Source organism: Micromys minutus (assembly GCF_963924665.1).
Source record: "Micromys minutus genome assembly, chromosome: 11".
NCBI lineage: Eukaryota > Metazoa > Chordata > Mammalia > Rodentia > Muridae > Micromys > Micromys minutus.
The window spans coordinates 15,824,089-15,846,500 of record NC_137980.1 but is presented as its reverse complement, the minus strand read 5'-3'; the positions used below and the strand labels follow the sequence as shown (position 1 = coordinate 15,846,500).

Here is a 22,412-nt window from a genome sequence, read left to right as displayed (position 1 = left end):
TATGTTTGAGGTGTAACCTTGCCTTCTATGTTACTGCTTATGCTAGGATATCTATCCATTAACTACTGTTGTGTAGCAAGGTACCTCCAGACTTAGTGGCTCTAGACAGCAGTGATTTTTCATCATTCTCTGGGTTGGCTGCTGGTCTTGCCTGGACTCCCTTGGATCTGCCATCAGGCAGACCCACTGTGCTAGCCTGTCCATGGACACCTCAATCCTGTATCCATTGGTGCTATATTCATTGATGATCCTCATCCTGAGGCAGCTTCTTTTTACATGGAGGTCTCAGATACAGTTCAAGAGGGCAGAAATAGGGGCCACCAGTGTCACTAAGATTAAGACTCAGAAGTTCATACAACACTTGTGTCACATAGTATCCATGAGGTCACAAGACCGGCCCAGACTCAAGCACCAGGGGTATAAGACTAACAAGTGTGAGACAGGAAGAGCTGAAAAAGACTGTGGCCATTTTAAACCAGTTCATGGAAGTATTCCCCAACTGTGTCCAAATGACATGAGTTACAGGATGTGGCCTATGTCCCTCCAAGACCAAAGGGACCTCAGGACAAAAACTGAGTCTTGTGTATGATCCTGAAAAAGCCACCGTACACGTCTGAATTCTCTACACAGTCCTGCAATAAAAAAATAAGTCCTGTCACTCTGTCCAGCCATTAGCAGATATGGTTAGAGAAGCAGGGAAGACATCTTGGAATACCATCTTGAAAAGCTTGGTCAGGAGTTCTAGACTGTTAGAGCAGTTCTACTTTAGCTGGCTTGGTCTCTCAGGAAACAACTTCAAAATCATCTACGTGTCTAAAGCACTTCTAGCTCAAGGAGGAGACCCAGAATCTGGCAAATCACCAACTGGAATTCTCCACCAGGTCACTACACAGCTCTCTCCAGTACTCAGACACAAAGAAAAATGTTCCTAAATTTGAATCCACAAAGATTCAAGGCCTTTTCTCTTCGGTATAATATGTCTGAATACTAATCGAAGTATTGATTCTTAGACAACGCATATTAAAATTCACTGTGGTTAAACGTCTAAGTTTATAAACCCAGTGACAATCATACAACCAAGAGCAGAACAGGACCCATTGAAAGTGTTTCCAAGGGGCTAGCCAGCCACTAGGGCCCACGGCCATATTCTGCCAGCCTGTACCTCCCATTCACTTTGCCTCCCAATTGGAAAGAAAATTCTTGTCCATCCTCAGAACCAGGTTTCTTGATTGGTTCTTTTCAATAACCACCATGCTGTTAAAAGAAATGATTGTTAGGCTGGTCATGAGACCATAGTAGAGGACTATACACAATCAAGATCTGTGTTATTACAAAAGCACCAGAACACTGAAGGGCCATTACCTCAAATTCAAGAGCCACATCCCTGTGCACGGAGAAGGCTGTCTGTACACAGCCAAAAAGCACACTGAATTATTGGGTGCCAAGCCCAGGGCTGAGGAAGTCCCTGTTTACTTTGGCGCTCAGTCTTACATTGGAGAGTGGCTGAGAACAGCACAGAGGAGGGACCTGGAGCAATTTATTACAGTTAACTGTTCTCATTCATTCAGTAACGGACAGTGATTCACTGAAAGACGCAGGAGCCCTTGGTCATGTTACTCAACGGCTCGAGACGCTTTCACACTTATTTATTCTTGGTGTAAAATACTAAGTCTTTGATGTTGTGAAATCGTTATGGAGACATCCCGAACTGTAATTTCAGATGCTGGAATAGAAGTGAGTCTACAGAGGAACGGGGAATTCCACGGGGGCAGGGCACTGCAAATAATACAAGAGGAAGCAGGGACCCCTGGGAGGGGAAAGCTCTGAGAGCACTGGAATAGGAAATGAACAAGGTGACTCCTTGATACCCAACGGCCACTTGAGAGCCTTTGCAGGACTGGAGGAAGGCAAAATCTTGTGTGTAATGTTCTGTTTGCTGTGGTTCTTAGACAGAGCCTGAGGACTAGTGTGTCCTAGGCAGGCCCTCTGACACTGCGCTCCATCCCCAGGTTTTCATCTGGGTAACAGCAGCGCTACCAGCCCAAGTGTTGGAGTGGCGGGACTTGACCTACCATCCTCAGAAGATCGGGAAAGGCATCAGAAGGCCCAGCTCCTGCTCCCCATCATTCTGAGCACTGGCACTACAGCCTGGACGTCACACACTGAGTTTCTGACCCTAAGGTAGTTACCTATTTTTGTCAGCTGTGAAGGGCTGTGACACATGAGGAAAGGGGCTGAGCTGGGTGGCGGAGGATGAGGAAACACGGATGTCAGTGTATGATTCTGTTACTTTCCTCACCCCACATGGATGAGATTCTAAGAGCAGGCATGCCTCACAAGCGCGGCCAACGGCACCGCATCAAGGGTGAGTGAGAGGCAGCTACTGTTGAGGAGTTTAGGAAAATCAGCAGCTAATCCTATGTGCTATTAAACATAGCTGAATAGTGGTCACCCATCACAAGTGCACAGGACACTGCTCTTGCAGAGGCCTCTAGTTCGGTTCCTGGATCAGGTGGTTCACAGCAGCTTGAAATTCCAGTTTCACAGACCTAACAGCATCTTCCGGTTCCTCCATGAATGAGGTACTTATAAACTCATGCAAGGTAATATACATACACATAATTTCTTTTAAAAATGTAGATCTTTAAATATAGATGGGTACTAACAAAATACTAACCAGCTAAGACTCGGAGAGACAGAAATCACGTGGGAAATGTACAATGCAATTTAGATGTAACATTGGCCACCTTCATAAACATGCATTCAAGGAAGACACCCACAGCCACACCAGGTACAACACCTGAGCATCACTACTGAAAGGCTTCACCAGAGTCCCCACATGGGTATGCTAAGCACCACCACTGCCTTAGCTGTCAGAACAATAGCAGGATGTTTGTCAGAAACTTGGGCTATCAGTCAATCAGTCAACACAAACAGTCCGGGCGTGGGTACACATATTTATGTGGACATGTGCATAGGAGAGAGAGAGGGAGGAGGAGAAGAGGGAGAGAGAGAGGAAGAGGGAGAGAGGGAGAGAGGGAGAGAGAGGGAGAGAGGGGGGGAGAGGGGGAGAGGGAGAGGGAGAGGGAGGAGGAGGGGGAGACAGGGAGAGGAGGAGAGAGGGAGAGAGAGAGAGAGAGAGAGAGGAAGAGGGAGAGAGGGAGAGAGAGAGAGAGGGAGGGGGAGGGGGACAGAGGGAGAGAGGGAGAGGGAGGAGGAGAGAGAGAGAGAGAGAGAGAGAGAGAAAGAAAGCAGGGACTTGGTGCTCACGATAGTCACAGCTGACTTCACCTGCCTCCTTATACCTCCTGTTGAAGTTTCTCTAAACCACTGCTTCCTGGTCACACGCTGAGCTCTCTCCCCTCTTCACCTGCCTACACCCATCTCTGCCTGCAGTCCTCTGGCAAAATCTTCGAGGACCGATTTGTATGCCACAGGTCTGGGATGGCTCCCTCAGCTGGCAGGAGTTCATTCTCCTCTCCTATGTCTGCACTGTGATTAAACCACAGTGACACCTCAGCTCACCAGCCCTGGGCTCAACCAGGAGGTCTTTAAGGACAAGGACATCGCTCCAGGGTCACATATCAGGCTAAAATGACTAGATATCTTCACCCCCAGTCTTACCTTTATCCTCTAAATGGCAGGAAGGAATCAGCCAACAGGCTACTGGGAGACACCGTCCATGTATGTTAAGAAGCATCTGAAAGGCCCGCACATTAGTGTAACAGCAAGGAACAGAAAATGTATGGCACAGAGGAATCACTGGAGGCATGCTCACAGCACTGAACTCTACCTTCTCTGCTTCCTAGGAAATTCCCCAAGTAATCAAGTCTGTGTTCAGACTTGGCTGCTCACACATTTCCGACAGATTTTTGTTTTCTTCCTGATCTAAGTACTTGGGAAAATGTTGTAATTTCCGTGTAGGCCTCATTATATCTCTGAAGGCTGATTAGGGCTGAGGAAATGCCTGACCCCCAATCAGCCTTGTCACTCCAGAGGTTCCGAGTGTTAGTCTCGGCTGGGTCCCCTGTGCTACTGAGGCACAATCATTTGGGAAGGCCATCTGGGTCTGCCTGCAGCATCCTTCCCCACTTGAGGATGAGCAGGCTTTGAATTAAGGGGCTCAAGAAGGCAGCCGGCAGAATGGCCACCTTGAGGCATAGAAAATAATCCCATTCATGAAAACTGCCACACCATGTCCCCACAGAGCCTATCTGTGTCATTGTTACAATGATTCTGGCAGCCTTGGGAAGAGAGCAGAGATGTCTCAAATCTCTTCGAATGAACTTGTTACGTGTGATCTAAAACAGACTGGATTTCAGGGGCTGTTTCCAACTTCTTGGTATTAAATTCCCTCTTATTCCTTCCAGCACCATACTTCCATTAAGCCCTTTGAAAAAATACAAAAACCTTCACCCTGGGGAAGAATATTTTCTCTATCTTAATAAAGTCTTCCAATCCTTAGGAGACAAGTCACCATAGTTTCATTCTCAAAACTATTAATTTTATTCCCTCAAAGAATCTTATGAAAATATTTGTATTTCTTGCTTGAGATCCCTGGGAGGTAAATTGAAAAAAAATAGCTAATAAGGGATAATTCCAGTATGACCAAAACAATACAGACAGAAATATGGAAACAATTAAGACCCAGAGAAAAAATGTTAAGGCCCCAAGGCAAAGTCCCTAACCAGAAAATGCTGTGAGGGGCTCTTTCTCACTAATGTGCACCAGATATAATTCAGGGTGTTTTCTGTTTTAAACTAAACAAGTTGCTTTAAAATTTTTAAGTTTCTAGAAATAGTAAATTAGTAGTTAAGGATTTGTTTTATATATAAAGATTTTGTAAATAGAGCCCAGGGCAGGGTGACTTAGTCTATGAAGTACTTGGCACTCAGCATGAAGTCCTGAGTCTGATTCTCAGTGCTCACATAAAAAGCCTGCTGTGTCAGAGTGTGTCTATGAGCCTAGCAATGAGGAAACAGACAGAGAATCCCTGAAGAGTACCAGCCATTCATTCTACCCAAATGAGTGAGATCAAGGAGAGACCCTGTCTCAAAAAGCAAGGAAGAAAGGAAAAAAGGAAGGAAGGAAGGAAGGAAGAAAGAAAGGAAGAAAGAAAGAAAGAAAGAAAGGAAGGAAGGAAGGAAGAAAGGAAGGAAGGAAGAAAGGAAGGAAAGAAGAAAGGAAGGAAGGAAGGAAGAGGTAGAAAAATATGGGGGAGATACCTAACATCAAACCATCTCTCACGTGCACACACATACACACAATAAATCCATAGATTCCACTGAAATAACACACCTTGCACAATTCCAATTTTAATGTGTTTTGATGGCATCTGATTTACCTCTTTTGTTAGCTTGCATTTAATTAGGAAAACATACTTTCATTCATTCATTCCAGGAGTGCAGCAGGCTGATGGAATGGGATTACAGGTCCAGGGGAGAAGAGGGTGTGTTGCATTAGAAGGGCCAGTGGAATACTGGAAGGACAGACAGACAGACAGTTGGTTTTATAGGTTGGGAGTCTGAGAGATCTGGTGTGGGGAAAGCCAGGCTCTAGGTGGCAGCTCAAGCCACAGGGTGGGCTACATCAGAGAGTGAAAGGGACCATAGAGAGGAGGGACAACAACTACCTAGAAACACTGAACCAAGAGTAAGGAAATTACCTAAGCAGACTGAAGACAGACATCCGGAGGAGAGCAGGTAAGTGCTTAGAGAGTCTATGAACCCTTCCTTAGAGAGAGCTGCACATTATATTTATTCAGTCACATCCCATCTGTCCTGGAAACAGAAGATGTTATGAATACAGGGCAGACAACAGGGGGCTTGGGTCTATAAGATGGTCATAAGGTCTCATAAGGTCTGTAAGATGGGTCAGACAGAGGTGCTTCCTGAGTAGGGCTGACCTTCCAAATGCTAGCAGCTACAGCAAAAACTTCTACTCCGGCTTCTTTATCCTGCCCACACCAGAGTTCTCCAAATAAAGGACAATTTTATACGCAACTAACAATTACTGAGCAGACAATTCAAGACAGGCTATACATTCTAGGAGACTGTGATGAAGGCGTGTCACGGTTGCCACTATCATACATGACAACTGCACATGGCTGGAAAAAAAAACTGAACCATTTACAAAAGAGAAAATACAAGTTGTTATTCAGATCATGAAAAATAAACAAAACATTGACTTCATTAAAAATAATAATAATAAATAAAAGTTTGCAAGAGGAGATTGGAACCCAGGAAGCCAGGTGCAGGAAAGGGAGACCCGTTAATGTTGGCCCCCCCATCTCTACTCTCCAGCGTCCCCAGCCCTTCCATCTGTTACCCAGTGGGGGTTTGCTGGTCATGGCTTATGGGCCAGACCCAGCTGCTGCCTATTTTGAACATGGTTTATTAAAAAAAATTAAAAACATGTGCAAAAATTGAAATAAAATAGCATTCTCTTCTATCCATGAACTTATTGATCAGTGTGTCATAAAACAAACCCTATTTTATGCTACCAAGATCTAGTTTTCCTAGAAACATCTTTATAACTGAACAATTCTATTTTAAAAAGGATATTTGAAGTTTATGATTTATGGTTATACAGGAAGAAATATTGCAAGTGTCAAAATGAAGCTCAATTGACTTAAATCTATAGAATGGAAGAGTAAACTGATTTTTTTTTAAATGAGGAACTTTTTGTGATGGGGAGAAACACTAACAATGTTAAAAAAGAAGAAGAAGAAGAACCAAAGTTGCATGCAGACCAGAGGCTCAACTGTGTGGCTGCCTTAGTTACAGTTATTATTGCTATGATGAAACACCTTGACCAAGACCAACTTGGAGAAAAATCAGCTTTATCTGGATTAACTTCCGCACTGTAGTCCTTCACTGATGGAGGTCAGGACAGGAACTCAAAAAGGGTAGGAACCTGGAGGCAGGAGCTGATGCAGAGGCCATGGAGGGGTGCTGCTTATTGGCCTGTTTTATATAGAACCCATGGTCACTAGCCTAGTGATATCCCCACCCAGAGTGGGATCTTAATCAGCAATTAAGAAAATGCCCTATGGGCTTTATTTTCTTAATTGAGGTCCCCTCCCTCTCTGAAGACTTGTGTCAGGCTGACCTATATCTATATCTATATCTATATCTATATCTATATCTATATCTATATCTATATCTATATCTATATCTATATATATATATATATATATATCCAACACAGTGACAAAGAGCCTGCTGAAGAAGAGTCATCAGGAATGGAGAGGTGGCTTGGTGGCCTGGAAGTTAGGAGAGCTCTCTGCTTATCAGAGGACCTGCGAAAACACGGGTTATCTGGAGAGCTGGGGAAGGCTGCACACAAACATCTCCTGCCCACTGTAGTACTGGCTACACTGTAGTAACAGTGTCAGGTTGTTGCTTGGCTTTAAGAGTGTACCTCAGTGTTCCGTGGCACCAAAGGAGACTGACCCTCAGGGAGGTTAAATCCATCTTTACCCTTGAGATGTAGAAATGGTGTAGAAATGCCAACATCACGCTACACAGACAATCACAGTAGCTAGAGAGCAGCACATCTGTGTGGGGCTGGCCATGCGACTTTCAATGCAATACTGTCTTCACCAATGCTTACTAATGTCTAGATGGAGCCTCCAAAATACCTGATGAAGGAGGTGAGTCTGACTCAATAGTGAGGAGCCTATGAAGCCATGTCACCGTCACTCCATGGCTTTCTCAAACCCTCGAGGGCTCCAGAAACATTAGGAGGAAAATGGACTGGAGTTCACCCTACTGGGTCAGCGACACAGTGTGAGTGTAGAGTGTGCCCCTGAAATGCAGAAGCAGCAAGGGGACCAGCTCTTCCACAGGATTTCACTGGATTCCTAACATGGAGAGCTGGGACAACCTCAGCAGGCTGCAAGTGTTGGATGCTGGGTACCCTTTGGCAGCATCTGGAATAACTTGCAGCAGAATCAGAACCAACAATGCACCGAGATTGCCAATTGGCCTGAAGAGCTCTTCCTAGAATGTCTGACACCCCTGCCTTTGACACACGGTGAGTGAGTGGCCTGTGGCTTGGGAGACACTCGTGCTGGGCACATCTGGAAAGACAGTGCCACAGAATGACTAGGGGTCTATCCTGCGTGGAGGCCTAGGGAGCACAAAATTATAAAAACGTTACCATGGTGATGGAACTGGCTCAAATGGAGATGTAAGTGAGATCAATATTTAATTCAGAAGAAGTCGGTTTTGCTTAGGAGATCATGACAAATCCTTGAAGAGCAGAGAGGGGATGTGTGGGGGTAGCATCTAGAAACTTCTGACGCATACCATTGCCCTCTGTGGTAGTGACTGGGGATTACTGTAGTTTGGAATAAAAACATAATTTCTTTAAAGAAAAGAAGAATAGAAGTATATACAGATACTCATCCTACACTGTCTTTCTAGTCTGTGGCCACAAAGTAAGAATATGGCAACGCTAACTCGATTCACGGATAGTGGCTCATGCATCTTACAGTCACAATGAGAGTCCCTGTGCATATTCGTTCTGTCTGGTTATTTCCTTCTGTTATGGTTTGGGTCTGAAGTGGCCCCAACATGCTCCTGGTGCGTGTGCCTGGTCCTCAATACACAGCACCTCATGGAAAGCTACAGAGTTAGGGTTGGGCCCCCGATGAAAGAAGCTCAGTAAAGGTGATCTTCTGAAGGACGGACCTGTCCCAGGTTCTAGCCTGCTTTCTGTCATGCTTCGGACCAGTGTCTGCCTCCCATTTCTAGGCCATGACCACACTGCTGAGTCCACCCCGCCACACTGGACTGAAGTCCCTGAAATCAGGAGCCTTTGCTCCCCTCGGTTGGTCCTGTCAGAATTTTTGGTTATCATGATAAAAAGAAACTCACAGGTTCCTTGCACAGAGCAACTGAAAGAGTCCATCATCAAAGTAAAAACCCTTCTGGGGCTGGGTGTGGTGGCACATGATTTTAATCCTAGCATTTAGGAGGCAGAGCCCCCAGAGCAGCAGAGACTGAAGAGGCCTCACAGCAAGCCCAGACCTGACTCTCCTCCCTGTTCCCCTGCCCTGGCCCTCACTGCACCCTGCTGCTCCAGAGCAGAAGATGACTCCTCCTCTTTTCCCCTTTGGGAAGTGCAACTCTTTGTCCTCTCTGGCCAGGCCAGAGCTCCCACAGATAGCGTCTAGTCTACAGACTGGCACTGTGCTTGAAGTATTAAGGCAACCCAACTCTCCTCAGGTTACACCCATCTCTGCTCCGATCTCCAGCTAACCCACTGACTCTGGTCTGTGCTCATCAGTTAGCTGAGGCCCTGCCCACTCTGCTTGCCCTCTTAGACCTCTCCCTTTCTAGCCATGGGCATCTTCCTTGCCTTCCAGATTTGGCTCCAACAACTGATAGCCCCATTAGCACTTCATCTACACAAAGTCGGCATCGTGGTTTTTCCGCTAGACAGCCATTGCTCAACTCCCTTCTCTGCCTGAGTTATGGCTTCTCAGGTTTTAAGTGGGTCACTCTCTAAAACTCAGGGTCTAGGCCTAAGTATCTGCTTCACAAGCATGAAGCCCTGGGTCTGATTCTCAAGCATCTCAAAACAAAATAAAACTCTCTTACGATCTGGAACTTACATAACCCTCACGGTCACCCTCCGCTTCCCAGCATTCCCTGAGCACACATGAAGATGGACTATCGTTATCATAAAGATGATATGTTTTGTTCAATTCACTTAGTAAAGAAGAAAGTTGTTCCACTCTGAGTAAACAAGCCTTTCTCTACTCCCTTCTCCTTCCTGTGCTGTATGTAGTTAAGAGCCTAGTTCTTAAGATTCACTAGGTGCTGGTTCCCCAGACCCCACTAGGCATACATACTGCTACCTTCCTTGCAGCCTGAGACACAGGGAGACCCAGACAAGGTGTTAAAAACTTGGCCAAAGTTACGCACCTAATTATAAGGAGGGATTCAAGCCCAGAAAGTCTTTTACTTTTTTTTTTTTCTCAAAGGCTGCCAATAGAAGTCCTCTGATGTTAACCACATACTTGAACTTGCCCTCTTTAAAGCCTTCCCACAATTCCCACAGGGCAGAGAGCCGAGCAGAGGAAGGACACCTTGCCTCTCTACCAAGGAGATGTGGGAGGCGAGACATTTGTCCAGAGAGTGTCAGTTTAGTGAGAGTCTGAAGGAACGGGTTCTCAGCCTGCACACCTAAGCAGCTTTCTATAGTACCTGCGTCAGAGAGCCAGGCAGGGGAGACGTGGTTGACTGTTTTGATACACAGGCTCCCGTCTTCATTTCCCTCAACCTCCCAAACCAGAGAAGCAAGAAGCCATCCCCAAGAACTTGGCTGGAGTACGAGAGAGCCCCAAACCCACCTTGGGCACAGAACCACACGGCCCCTCTGCATCCAGCGTAGGGGATTTATGTTGAGGACAGCTGATGCCCAGAGTTGCCTCAAACTACAATTGTTCTTTCTGCTCAAGAGAAGCCTGCTACTGTGTAGAGAGAACGTAGGGCCACACTTCAGGTCAGATCTGATCGAGTTGGCATTGCTGGTCTCAGATGAATCCACAATTAAAACTAACGTGAAGGACACCGAGAGAGCCGGTTTTATGGGGCTCTCATAGGGGATCAGTCACAAGGCCAAACATGACTTGGCTCCTCAAGGCACAGCAAAATGGAACTGGCTTCTCCCCAGAGCAGGATTTAAAAAGCCAGCCCGGCAGTGATCCTGGATGACATCCCACAACGGGGAAACTGAACCGCCAACAGAATACAAGGAAAACGTGGGGCCCTCAGCCTGGGTTTCCACATGACTCCCTGCGTGTCCTGGGAACTTGAGCAGATGGTGCCTTGGAAGAGTGAAAACACTGGTCACTCACAGCACAAGTCCCTCCTATTGAGCATAGCTTCCCAGAATGATATGAACAGAAACAAAGCTTCACTGCCAGCCCCCACCTCACCCCCATCACCTGGTTCATAGGCACCTAACATTTCCAGTTCATGGCAGACTGGTATCACTAGCCAAGTTCTAAGCAAGATTTATGAACACCCAGTTCAAAAAAAATTCTTTGCAGTAAGTCTCTTTAACGTACTGAAAAGGGTGCCAGACAAAATGTCAAGAACTCAAAGTTACATATCTAATTACAAGCAGGGATTTAAGCCCAGAAAGTGCACACACACACACACACACACACACACACACACACACAATGTCTGTATACTATACATATATGCACATACATATTTTTGAGACAGGTTTTTAAGTAGCCCAAGGTAGCCTCTAACTCACTGTAGTTAAGGATGACCCTGAACTTTTCATATTTCCTGCCTCTACCCCCTATGATTATAGGTATCTACTGTGTCTGGTTAAATAATTTTTATTTATAGAAAAACGAGCTTCTCCCATCTCCACTAAATAAATATGAAACAAATATTTAAAGATTAGCAGTTTGATAAGGTGCAAACACTTACCCTGCCCAGGACACCATCTGTTTCAGGCCAGCCCTTGCTTTCCCATGAGAAGGTTGCTGCTCTAATCATTTTATAACTCACAAGTGTTTGTGATTCTCATTAAAAGGAGTCCAAGTCTCACAACAGTGCTGTTGCTAGAGCCTAGTAATACTTGAGAAGTGAGTAGTGCAAGATGGAACTCAGAAAAAATATGTTCTTTCCCAAAAACCTATAACCAAAACAATGGCTTCTCTACAAAGGGGATGGCACTTGTACGAATGCCCCAAATAAACCCTTGGCATGGCAGGCCCTACTGGACAGTCATCAGTCGGACTAGAATCGCACTGGACCCTGGCTCCTTTGATCTAAGCTCATTGCCAGGGTTGTTACACTAACAGGACCCTGAGAGGACAGAGGTGAATAGGTCTCTCTCTTTTTGAGAAACGGAACTAGATTGATTTTTAGAGACAGATATTCCAGTACCCATTGCCTTGGTTTTCCTAAATGTGTGCTGCACGGGGGTTTTCCAACCCCTACTAATATTTTCCAAAGGTTACTTTTGTAAATTTAAATCTACTCAATCATTAATCACCTGTGACTGAGTCATTTCCAACTTTCTTTCTGGCAGTCCTTCCATATGAGTGGTCATCGAGCAATAAATCTGAGCTATTTAAATTGGACATGTCTATGTCCCTGTTTGAGAGGAATGATACAGGACTCAACAAAATGATCTACAGAGAGGCTAAAATGGGAAGACTATTGAAATTATTCCTGAGCAATAACAGAACAAAGCAGATCAGAACTGAAAGAAAAAAATTATAGAGTATTAAACTCAATATTGTTTATCCAACACAATTATGAACTCTTTGTTGACAATAATTGACGTTACCCAAGTGGTACACTGCGTCTGGCAAACTAGGGCTTACCACTAGTGTGGTGGTCTGAATGAAAATGGCCTCCATAGGTTCATATGTTTTACCGCTTGGTCCCTAGCTGGTGGAACTGTTTGGGAAGGATTAGGAGGTGTGGCTTGTGGTGTCACTATGGGCCGGCTTTGAGGTTTCAAAGCTCACAGCAGGCCCAGTTATCTCTCTGCCTCCTACTTGTGGATGAGGATGTGAGCTCTCAGTTGTTGCTGCAAGCCATGTTTTTACTGCACCGCCATGGGCTCTAACTCTCTGAAACTATAAACCAATTAAAGCCTTTCTTTCATAAGTCACCTTGGTCATGGTATTTTATCACAGGAATAGAAATACTGAGATACCAGGCAAGGTCCCAAAATGTATAAAGCTAACCTTTCTCAAAAAAATACTTCCAACAATAACAACATCAAGCCAGACACAGTGGCCCCCACCTGTCATCACAACACACAAAGGGCTGGGGCAAGAGGACTGCTGTGAGTTTCAAGACTACATGGGATATATAACAAGATCTGTCTTGAAAAGCAAACAAGACAAAGAGGAGCAAGCCATGAGGACTTGAGATTACATTTACCTATTTGTCTCGGCAGCAATGCTGAGAAGTCTCAAGGAACAACTTCAGAAAAACAGCACCTAAAGAGAAAACAGAACCAGTTGAACAAAACATCAGACATTTGTTTATGGTTCCAAGACAGCCGTCAAGTAATTTTACATCTCATTGAAATGTGTGATGCTTCTTCAAATACTGATCTCCACATCAGCAGTGTGACTTGACTTAGAGCACAACTTCTTCAACCTAGGAGAGTAAAGCATTAACCCAAGGTCTAGCCCACAGGTGGGAAGGGAACAGTGGGCAATGGACACTCAGTCCACCATGCACCGATTCACAGCCCCCTTCCCTCCTCACAAAAGGACCAACCTCAGCATGCAATGTGCATATAAGATCACTTTATATATGACGACAAGGCAGTCCAGGAACAGAGTGAGGATTATGAAATTGTGAGCTAACTATCTTAACCACCTACTCTAACTTATTTTAAAGCTAAATTCACAAAGATTAAAAAAAAAACTAGGAAAATGGAAAAATAAATAAAACCACAACAATAAAAACACTGGGAGGAATTATTTGGCTTCAGAAGTCAAGTATTTCTTCTAGGTGTTTCAATTTCTCTTAGGTAACCTTTAGAAAACAATGTGCCTAGAAATACACTCTGAATACATAGATCCCCAAATATCTGTTCAGCATTGCTTAGAAACAATAATCATAAATGAAACAACTTTTAAAAATAAAGTATCATAGACCATATATCCTGAAAGTGTTACCATATTACAACCTTCCCAGCCAACTATGCCCACTAACGACTGAGGAGTCTGTTGCTAAAGCATACAGCTTTCCTGGATCACACAGACCCAGGGTTAAGGAATTATGTCCTGACACGCTGGTTTAATTCTTGAAGGTTTCCTTTCTACTTTGCAGAGCACATAAGTTCATATCCCTTGCCAGAAACTTGATGACATTCCTTAATGCAAAATCCTAGAAAAATCAAATGGCTAGCATGTAACATTAACTTCTTCTTTGTGCATATTTAAAAGTTATTTCTTCATGGAGAGCCAAAAAAAAAAAAAAAAAAAAAAAAAAGCCACTAAGGACTATAATACAGTATAAAAATAAATATGTAGAAATTAAGAATTTAGAATTTAAGAAGTATTTAATATAGAGCTACTAGTGAAGAAGCATACTAAATTGCATGTAAGAGTGACCAAACAAAATAAGCAACCACTTCAACTGTATCACTAAACAGGAAAACAGGAAGTCCATATGCCCATGTTCTCTAATCAAACTCTGAAATGGTGTTGATGAAAATCTGCACTAGTGAGCTACCAACACCTATTCTTATCTCCTGCTTCAGATTACTATCAGCAGAGCCCAGGTTAATCCAAACTGTTCCTGAGACTGAAGAGTCAGCAGTGACTCAAAGGCCTTTTTCTCTTAGACAGACAAATCACTTTCGCAGGCTGAAGCAATGAGTCAGTAGTTAAGAGCACTGGTTGTTCTTCAAGAGGATCATGGTTCGATTCCCAGCACCACAAGGCAGCTCACAACTACAGGCTGTAACTACAGCTCCAGGGAATGCAGAACCTTCAGAAGAGGCAGGCATTGTATTGTACATACATACACATGCAAACAAAACAGTCACATACACAAATTACAAACAAATCTTTTTAACAAGGAGGAAAAACTAATTTTTAGGTAAGAAATTTGAACATACAGAATAACCTGGGTCTCACATATTAAAACAATAAATACATACAAGGATTTTATATCTACAAAGACCTCAGCTATAATAGGTTTAAAGATTCTTTCCTCAATGGCTCTTTGTAAGCTAATCGCTAGCTACATTCTAAGCATTCTCCGACACTTTAATAGGGGAAGTCATGGTAAGTCACCGCCAGCACGTTTATCTGAATATGCTGTCTGTAAAATGAACCATGAGGGTTATTATGAATGGGCCTTTGATAAGCAGTGGCTCATCAACCTCTTATACTCCTTAAAGTCTAAATGAGACCCAGAGGTACTATAATTATAGAACCAGTGAAAGTCACATACATTTTTAAAATTCCTTCTTATATATATGATACTAGCCCAGCTCTGGATAAAGTTTCAAGACGACAGTACTAGGGAAGGAAAGCTAGAACACTGATCCCACCCACGGCTTTCTGAACTCACGAGGCTGCTGAAGACCACTCCTAGAATAAGTCCATTGATCTCAAAGCTCTGAAGACAAAAGTCAATTAGGAGTAAGCCTCCTTAGTCATAATTAAACTTTCTTGATAAAGTCACTTAAAAAAAAAAAACAATCAAGAGGTTCAGAGAGATTAGTCAAGTAAATTTTCTAAGTTTGTTTGGTGACTAAGATGCTGATTGTATTTAAAGAGTTAGTGTAGGGCGTGTGTGTGTGTGTGTGTGTGTGTGTGTGTGTGTGTGTGTGTGTGTGTGTGTGTGTATGCCATGTGACTATTTAATAGTTACATTTCTAAGTGAAGCTCTCTCTTTTTAAAATATTTTAGCCTATGTGAGTATGTGTGGATGTATAAGTTCCTGTTCGTTGAATGCGCTGCCTCTTGAAGTCAGAAGAGGGCATTAGATCCCCTTGAGCTGGAGTTACAGAAGGTTGTGTGCCCAATATGGGTGCTGGCAGTTCAACTCAGTTCCTCGGTGAGAGTTGCAGTACTTTTAGCTGACAAGCCATTGCTTTAACCCCTTAAAGGTGCTATTGTTATTGTTTAACAATATGTTCTTTAAAAAACAAAATAAACAGAAAAACACACAGGACACTAAAGACACATTATCATGTAGCCTTCAAAAATCCACAAGAGAATGAGTAACCAGGTCCCAACGGCCAGGCTGTTCTATGCCCTACATGGGAATCAGCTCCTTTACTTCCCACAAATGCCCTGCGAGAGGCGCTAGCACAACCTCTGACTTCAAGGTGAGCAGTGCCTACAGGGCCTTCCGAAAGCTACATGCTTCTGACACAGCAGCTTTGAGACTCGGCTCCAAATGTTCTAAGATGTTTAACCATCCACACAGGCGGGAGGAGAAAAGTTTAACCTCCTTTTAAAGTGGAGGGAACTGCAACTCGTACTATCCAATCCTCTGAGTCACGCTGCTGATAGGCAGCAAGTCCGATGGGTGGCAGGGCCTCGGACGCAGTGGCCTGTGCTGCCTCTCCAGCCGCTGGCCTTTGGAGAGTCTATGAAGGAAGGTGTAAGTCTGTGTGATGAGTACTTGATGCCTCTGCTCACTGGGAAGAGCCCCTGAAACCCTCTTACATCATAGTCACACTAATGAACAATCTGCTGTGTCACCATGTTCTTCAATGTCCCACATGCAACTATCTTACACTTAATGGCTGTTAAAATTCAGGAAGTGAAAATATCCGTCTTCGTCAGTGAACATTCTCTCACCTACATTTTTCTATGTTATTGGTCTGGGTGACCATTTAAACTATTTATAGCCCAATAAATGTAGGCACTGATTATTCCATAAGTAATATGAACACCATGGTGGCTCTTCTCATTAAGAGGTAAAAGGTTGGAACTTCCATTCATGGATGGCTCCCTGATCCATTTCTAGGCATCGGGAGGAAGAAAGGACAGCTGTCCTTTGTGCCTATGCAGAGCACTCATGTGACAGACACCAGCCTCACTGACCTACTGAATTGTGAGAAACAGGAAACAGAGCCATGAGACCCCCTTTCTCGGTTACAGATTGCTAAAACTTGAAATGCCTCGATCTAAACTGCTTCACGTTACTTTGTAAAACTAGAACCAAAGAGCGAAAACCGCCTAGGCAGTTACAAGGATACATTGCAGCCTGATGAAAAAGGAACTTGGTAAGAAACGGAGCTGCCCACAGCAGCGGTCCAGTTTGTCTCAGAGGTGGTTAGGACCCAGCTGTTCGTGATCACAAAAGCCACAGAGAGGGAGAGTCTGAGTAATTGTCCTTGAACAGGGAGCCTTTCCCTGAAACCTGAGCTAGTTCACTCCAACCACCCTGGCAAGGGTGGGCCCCAGAGCCCGGGCCAGTGCAGTTTCTCATCTGAGCCCTGCTATGCAATAAAAGGGGACTGGAGTGTGGGTGGAGACATACCTCATTTATTATTCTAGAGTCTCTGGATAGGAAGCTGAGCAGTTTAAACCGAGTCACAAAAATATTACATACACCCATGTCCCAAAGGAATGCAGGATTATAGATGTGCCCTGTCATGCCTGGTTCTAGGGGTGTGAAGTTGGGTTCTCACATTGGCATGGTATGAGCTATGCCCACTGACCCCTCATCTCTCCAGCCCAGCCCTCAATCTAGAACTCCAAACCTATTTTAAGTCGGTTGATTCTTCAACACTCGGGATGTGATACTTTGGACTTTCACACATATTCACGCGTACATGGAAGACCTCAAACACAGAGGTGAATTCTAAAACAGTAGCTAACAGCAACACATGAGCTATGCTCCTATACTCTCCAGACCTTCCTTTCTCCCTTACAAAGGAGGGCTTATTATATTCCCAGCGGGAATGTTCTTTAGGGTTCTGTTTACATGAGTCAACTCAAGGCATAATTATCCAAGTCTGCTTTACTGGGCTTTGTTGGTAAAACAGATGCTTGGAGAGTTTTCTCCAAGTATTAAGGGTAGCTTAGCATAACAAACACAGAGAGCAGTGCCCCAGTTCTGTGTCCAAAGCATAAACCATGCCTCAAAGATCAGCCTGGGAGTTACTAGAGAAAAGGGGGAGGGGAGATTGTCTGACGGAGTGCGTTCTCTGCCCAGTCTACAACAACCTCACACTCGGGTTGGTAAGGAGCGTTCAAAAACCAAACAAGTGGGTCAGTCACTGGAGGGATGCTGAGATGTGCAGAATTTTCAAGGAAAGACATCAAAGCGTCAAGTTTCAGAAACCTGTCTACAGAACCCAGTCGGTGGCAGGCTGCCAAGGGCTGGCTGTGCTCAGCCAAGTGACACGTTGGGGGCCTGCCTGCCACTCAGGCAGGAGCCACGGAACTCAATCTTGTGACCTTGTGCGGACTCTGGGTCAAATCTGAAAATCTCAAACACTTCCTTTTACTCTTAAGGACTGGAAACCTCCTGGATCAAACGCGGTACTGTCGGCATGGAGTGTTCACCATTCAGCATCCGACTACCCCAGACAAGCCTACCCCTATGCCGGCAACAGGAGAGACTCGCTGAAACTGTGCTTTCCCCGGCAGGTTTGGGCATCACACTGGGGCTGTTGTCATTTACACACAGGTGGGAGTGTGTGCACACACGTGACACATACTTGGTGCCTTTATATTAGTTATAAATTCCAGAGAATAAAATAATTCTAACTCGTTTTTGTCTCCTACATACAGTACAACACATTGGTGGGGGGGGTGGAACATTAAATTTAAACATTTAAAAATATTTAAATTTGTGAACAAGAAACACGAATAAAAAACAAAAACAAAAACAAACAAACAAAAAAACGAATGACTACGGGAAGAATTCCTACGGGCTTTCCACAGAAGAGCCGGCTCGGGGGTGGGAGGGTGTAGGCAGGGATTATATTGCACAATTCAAGAACAACCTTAAAACGGGTGTTTCCAAGATGCCAGTGTCTACCTGAACTCTGTCCTTTTAACAGTTTCGTTCGGGTCAGGACGCTGAGTGACAGGGACCAGTGTGGTGAGTAACAGGCCAGTGTACGCCGTCACTGTGAGAGCCTTCGTCTAGACATACGGACGTGATAGTCTTGCCTCCTCGTATCCTTGACTGTGAATATATAACGATCTCGCAACGCAGACCGTGGCGACTACCGTCCACCTCACCGAAAACGCCAACCTACTTGTTCTGCACAGATGATTTCAACTGGACAGACACAAGTTTCCACAGGCTGACAGGTGACTGGGTGGCTGCTACACACCTGGAGAACAGACCAAGGCAGACGTGAGGGGTGGGGAGCACGGTGAGTACTCACGGGCTCACAGAGTGCTCTCTCTACTTAACACTTCCCGGAAGTCTACATTCTACACCTAGACATAAACTTTAAGTATTAACAGACCAATGTTTCCCAAAACAGATGCCAAGATTAAAAGTGGACATAAAGAACAAGTTACTCATTAAAAAGAGATCCAAAAGCTTATGGGCACACAGAGGCCAAGGCTTGGATTCCACAAGTAGAGATGGTACTTCCAGAACGACAGCCATGTATAAATCTCTTGGGAGTAACCTATTTACTCTATGAACTGCATTCCAGAGACCCTGGTGCATCTCCGAGGGTTTTAACCGTGCTAATAGCTCATGCAGTCTGCAGGGCTCCTCCTGGAAGTCTGATTAAGATCTTTCTCCAGGGGCAGCTCACACAAGGACATCACCACTGAGATGGACAACATAGCAGCTCACATTTGGGAAATGCCTTATCCTTTGTCTTCTGAAAATAAGGTAGAGAAACCAAAGAGGGATGGAGAGGCAGCCCAGTTGGTAAAGTTGTGCTACACAAACACAAGGGCCCACGTTTGATCCCCACCACCCACATAGAATGGCCAGGAGTGGATGCCACGTGCCTGTAACTCCAAAACTTCTAGGGCCTGCTGACCAGCCAGTCTAAACTAATTGGTGAGTTTCAGGTTCAATGAGAGACGCTTCCAAAAATAAAGAAGACAATGGGTGAAGACGCTGGACATCCACCCACCCATCAACACACAAAACAAAATAAGAGAAACATGAATAAAGGGGGGAGGGGAGAAACCAATGGAAAGAAAGCACCCTAAGTGGGGGTGGGGGTGGGGTGGGTGCAGGATCACTGCACACGTGCAAGATTAGCTGTAGAGGTGAAAAGGGCGAGTGTGTCTTGATGACCAACCTTAACCGACTTAGGTTTTCATTACTGTCCATATGCACACATGTATTCATCTGTCCATTAGGCCTGTTCACTTTCAGTCTAAAAGTACCAACCAGGGACATAGTCCCTGCCAGGCTCAAAGGCATCAAGATGAGACATTTTGTTCTGCCCATGAAATGGCTTCTCTCTCGGTGCTCAGACCAATCATCCTCTGTACTCTGTGGCCTTCTGCCCTGCCACCTCTGAGGACCTTGTGGGTACAGGGATGTGTGGCTGCTACTGTAGGACATGGTCCAGAGGTCAATGCTGTCTCTTCTGGGTATGTTGAGATGCCAAGTAGCCTACCCAATCAACAACTCTGAGCTTCAGGTGCGGGATGCGACATTACACGGTAGTGACTGCATGCTCCGAGAGGAACAGCTTCTGCACCACCCTCCGGAGGAATCCATTCCTTTGTACCACTTGCTCTCCAGCACTAGAAGTAGGCTTTTACCACTTTCAGAGGCATAGGGCTCAAGAAATATATAAGGTAGGGGCTTGGGATATGGCAGCGGGCTTGCCTGGTATACACAAAACCCTACGTTTGCTCCCCAGCACCACGTACACAAGGCATGGCACACACATCCGAAATCCCAGCACTCGGGAGGTAGAGATGGAAACATCAGATGTTCAAGGTCACCCTTACCTACAAAGAGAAGATTTGAGAAACACTGTTGTCAACACAAACCCAGCATCACAATAGAACAAAGGACCTCTGAGCCTTTAAACAGTTCATAAAGCCTTTGACGCTGCTTTTTTATCAATAATGTGCAGTAAGTGTGCTTTATTAATAAATCCTAAAAACCATAGTCTCAGCCAGGCATGGGGCCCTGGTGAGGTGACACCTTGGGCAAACAAGGAAGAATTGTAACCCCTTTAAAAGACACAGTACAATGAGAATGTACTTGGAAGATCTCCTGGAACAACTCTGCCAGTCTAACCAAGAGTATCATGCCATAGAGCAGGATTTGTTATTAAAAACTAAAAACAAACAACATGTAACAGAACTGTCACCAGTAAGCCACAGTAATTATAGACTTCCATGGAAAAGTGGGTAGGATCATGTGTCAAATTAGAAAAACAAAATAACGTAGGAAGCAAACTACAATCAAAGCTATACATAAGGGCACATGGAAGTTGCCAGAACTTCCTGGAGAGTCCAGTTTTGTGATGAAACTTTTCCTGGGGAGACAAAACATACACATCTACCCACCCTGGGTAAGTAACCCATGAAAGGTCAAACTCCAGATACCACCAAAGTCCAACCTGGTGAACCATTGAACCATGAGTTGTAACAGGGTTATATATGGGTGAGGGGTTACTTACAGGAACAGAAATGACTTCAACAAGACACGTGCATCACCAAGGCCCACCCTAGCCTGGGTGACATCTCACAAAGCTAGGAAGCTGGATCATACTTCACAGCCTGTAGGCAGCTCAATAGATTGGAGACTGTCCTTTCTAGGTACCCCAGTTGGTTCCTGCTTCTTCCAAGAAGTGGTTCTGGTCTCAGAGTCCTCTGAAGCCTGTCCCCTCTGCTTTGAAGCTCAACTCTCAGTCTCAGAGGGACTTTAGCTCATATTGTTTACTCTGTCAGGGAGGGGCCTAGTGAATCTGGTCAGCTTCAGGAACATCCTGAAGTTACTTTGAGTTATTTAACCTTCCTGCTTAAGGAGCTTCCCCCAGGATGGAATGTTACAATGTCAGAGAAGACTGTTAAAAAAAACAAAAAAAAACAAAAAAACAAAAAAAAAAAACAATGTCCTCCCAAATTGTGGTGACAACTTCACCCTTAAGTCCCTATCCCTTCATTTAATGGAACCATTGCATGTCCTCTCACCCCTTCTTCAAGGTTCCCCCATCTTTGTCTTTAGTTAGGAGCACAGGCTAAATGCCAATGTCTCCCCCTCAGATGTTCAGGTCTCCTGGCCCCCTCCGTCCCTTCATGACAGCTTAATAGGAGTCATGGGTAAGGGTGAAGTAAGTATGGCAGAGTTGCCTGTTATATAGAAATAGCAACAGCATCAGTCTCATAGGATGTGGGCACAGGCCATGGATTTGCTCACACTCCTTCAATGGTTAGCCCAAATAACTCTATGTATCCAGTATTCTCAAACTGTTCCAGGTCACGTGACCCCATCTCAGTAGTGTGGCACTCACTTTTAGTTCATCACAGGATGAACATTTGGGGACATATCATTTATCCAAGGCTATGTTCTTTTGTAGATCTCTGAGTTACTCGTGGTTCAAAACAAATACTCCAAGATTATTGGCAGTATAAAATCATCCATTATTACTTTTAATACTGGCTCATTACTACCAGGTCTACAAACATGAATCTTTACCATTGACAGGAGCAGAAACTATCATTAGCAAGTCAATTCTGTGAGATGAAGCCCTTCTTTACACAGACTAAAAAGAGTCAGCAAGTATGGTATTGGAACTAAAGTCAGAGGCTGAGCTGAACAACAGGTCAAAAAATCCAAGACAGAAAATGCATTGGTTGACTAGGGTGGTGAATGAATGTTTAAATTTGCAGGTAGCAATGCAGCTCAAAACAACAACATCAACAGCAACAACAACAACCACCAACTAAACAGTCAACCTCAGTGATGGGAAAAAGAGAACAC

At 44.5% G+C, this 22,412-nt stretch overlaps 1 protein-coding gene across 1 annotated transcript in view; it reads right to left on the bottom strand.

Annotated features, from left to right (window-relative positions):
• The window catches only part of LHFPL2 (LHFPL tetraspan subfamily member 2), a 132,948-nt gene that overhangs the window by 63,588 nt on the left and 46,948 nt on the right, over positions 1–22,412 (bottom strand). Inside the window, exon 2 of the mRNA XM_080925816.1 lies at positions 12,936–12,994. The gene's annotated coding sequence lies outside the window, so the exon portion shown is untranslated. The remainder of the gene's footprint in view (positions 1–12,935; positions 12,995–22,412) is intronic.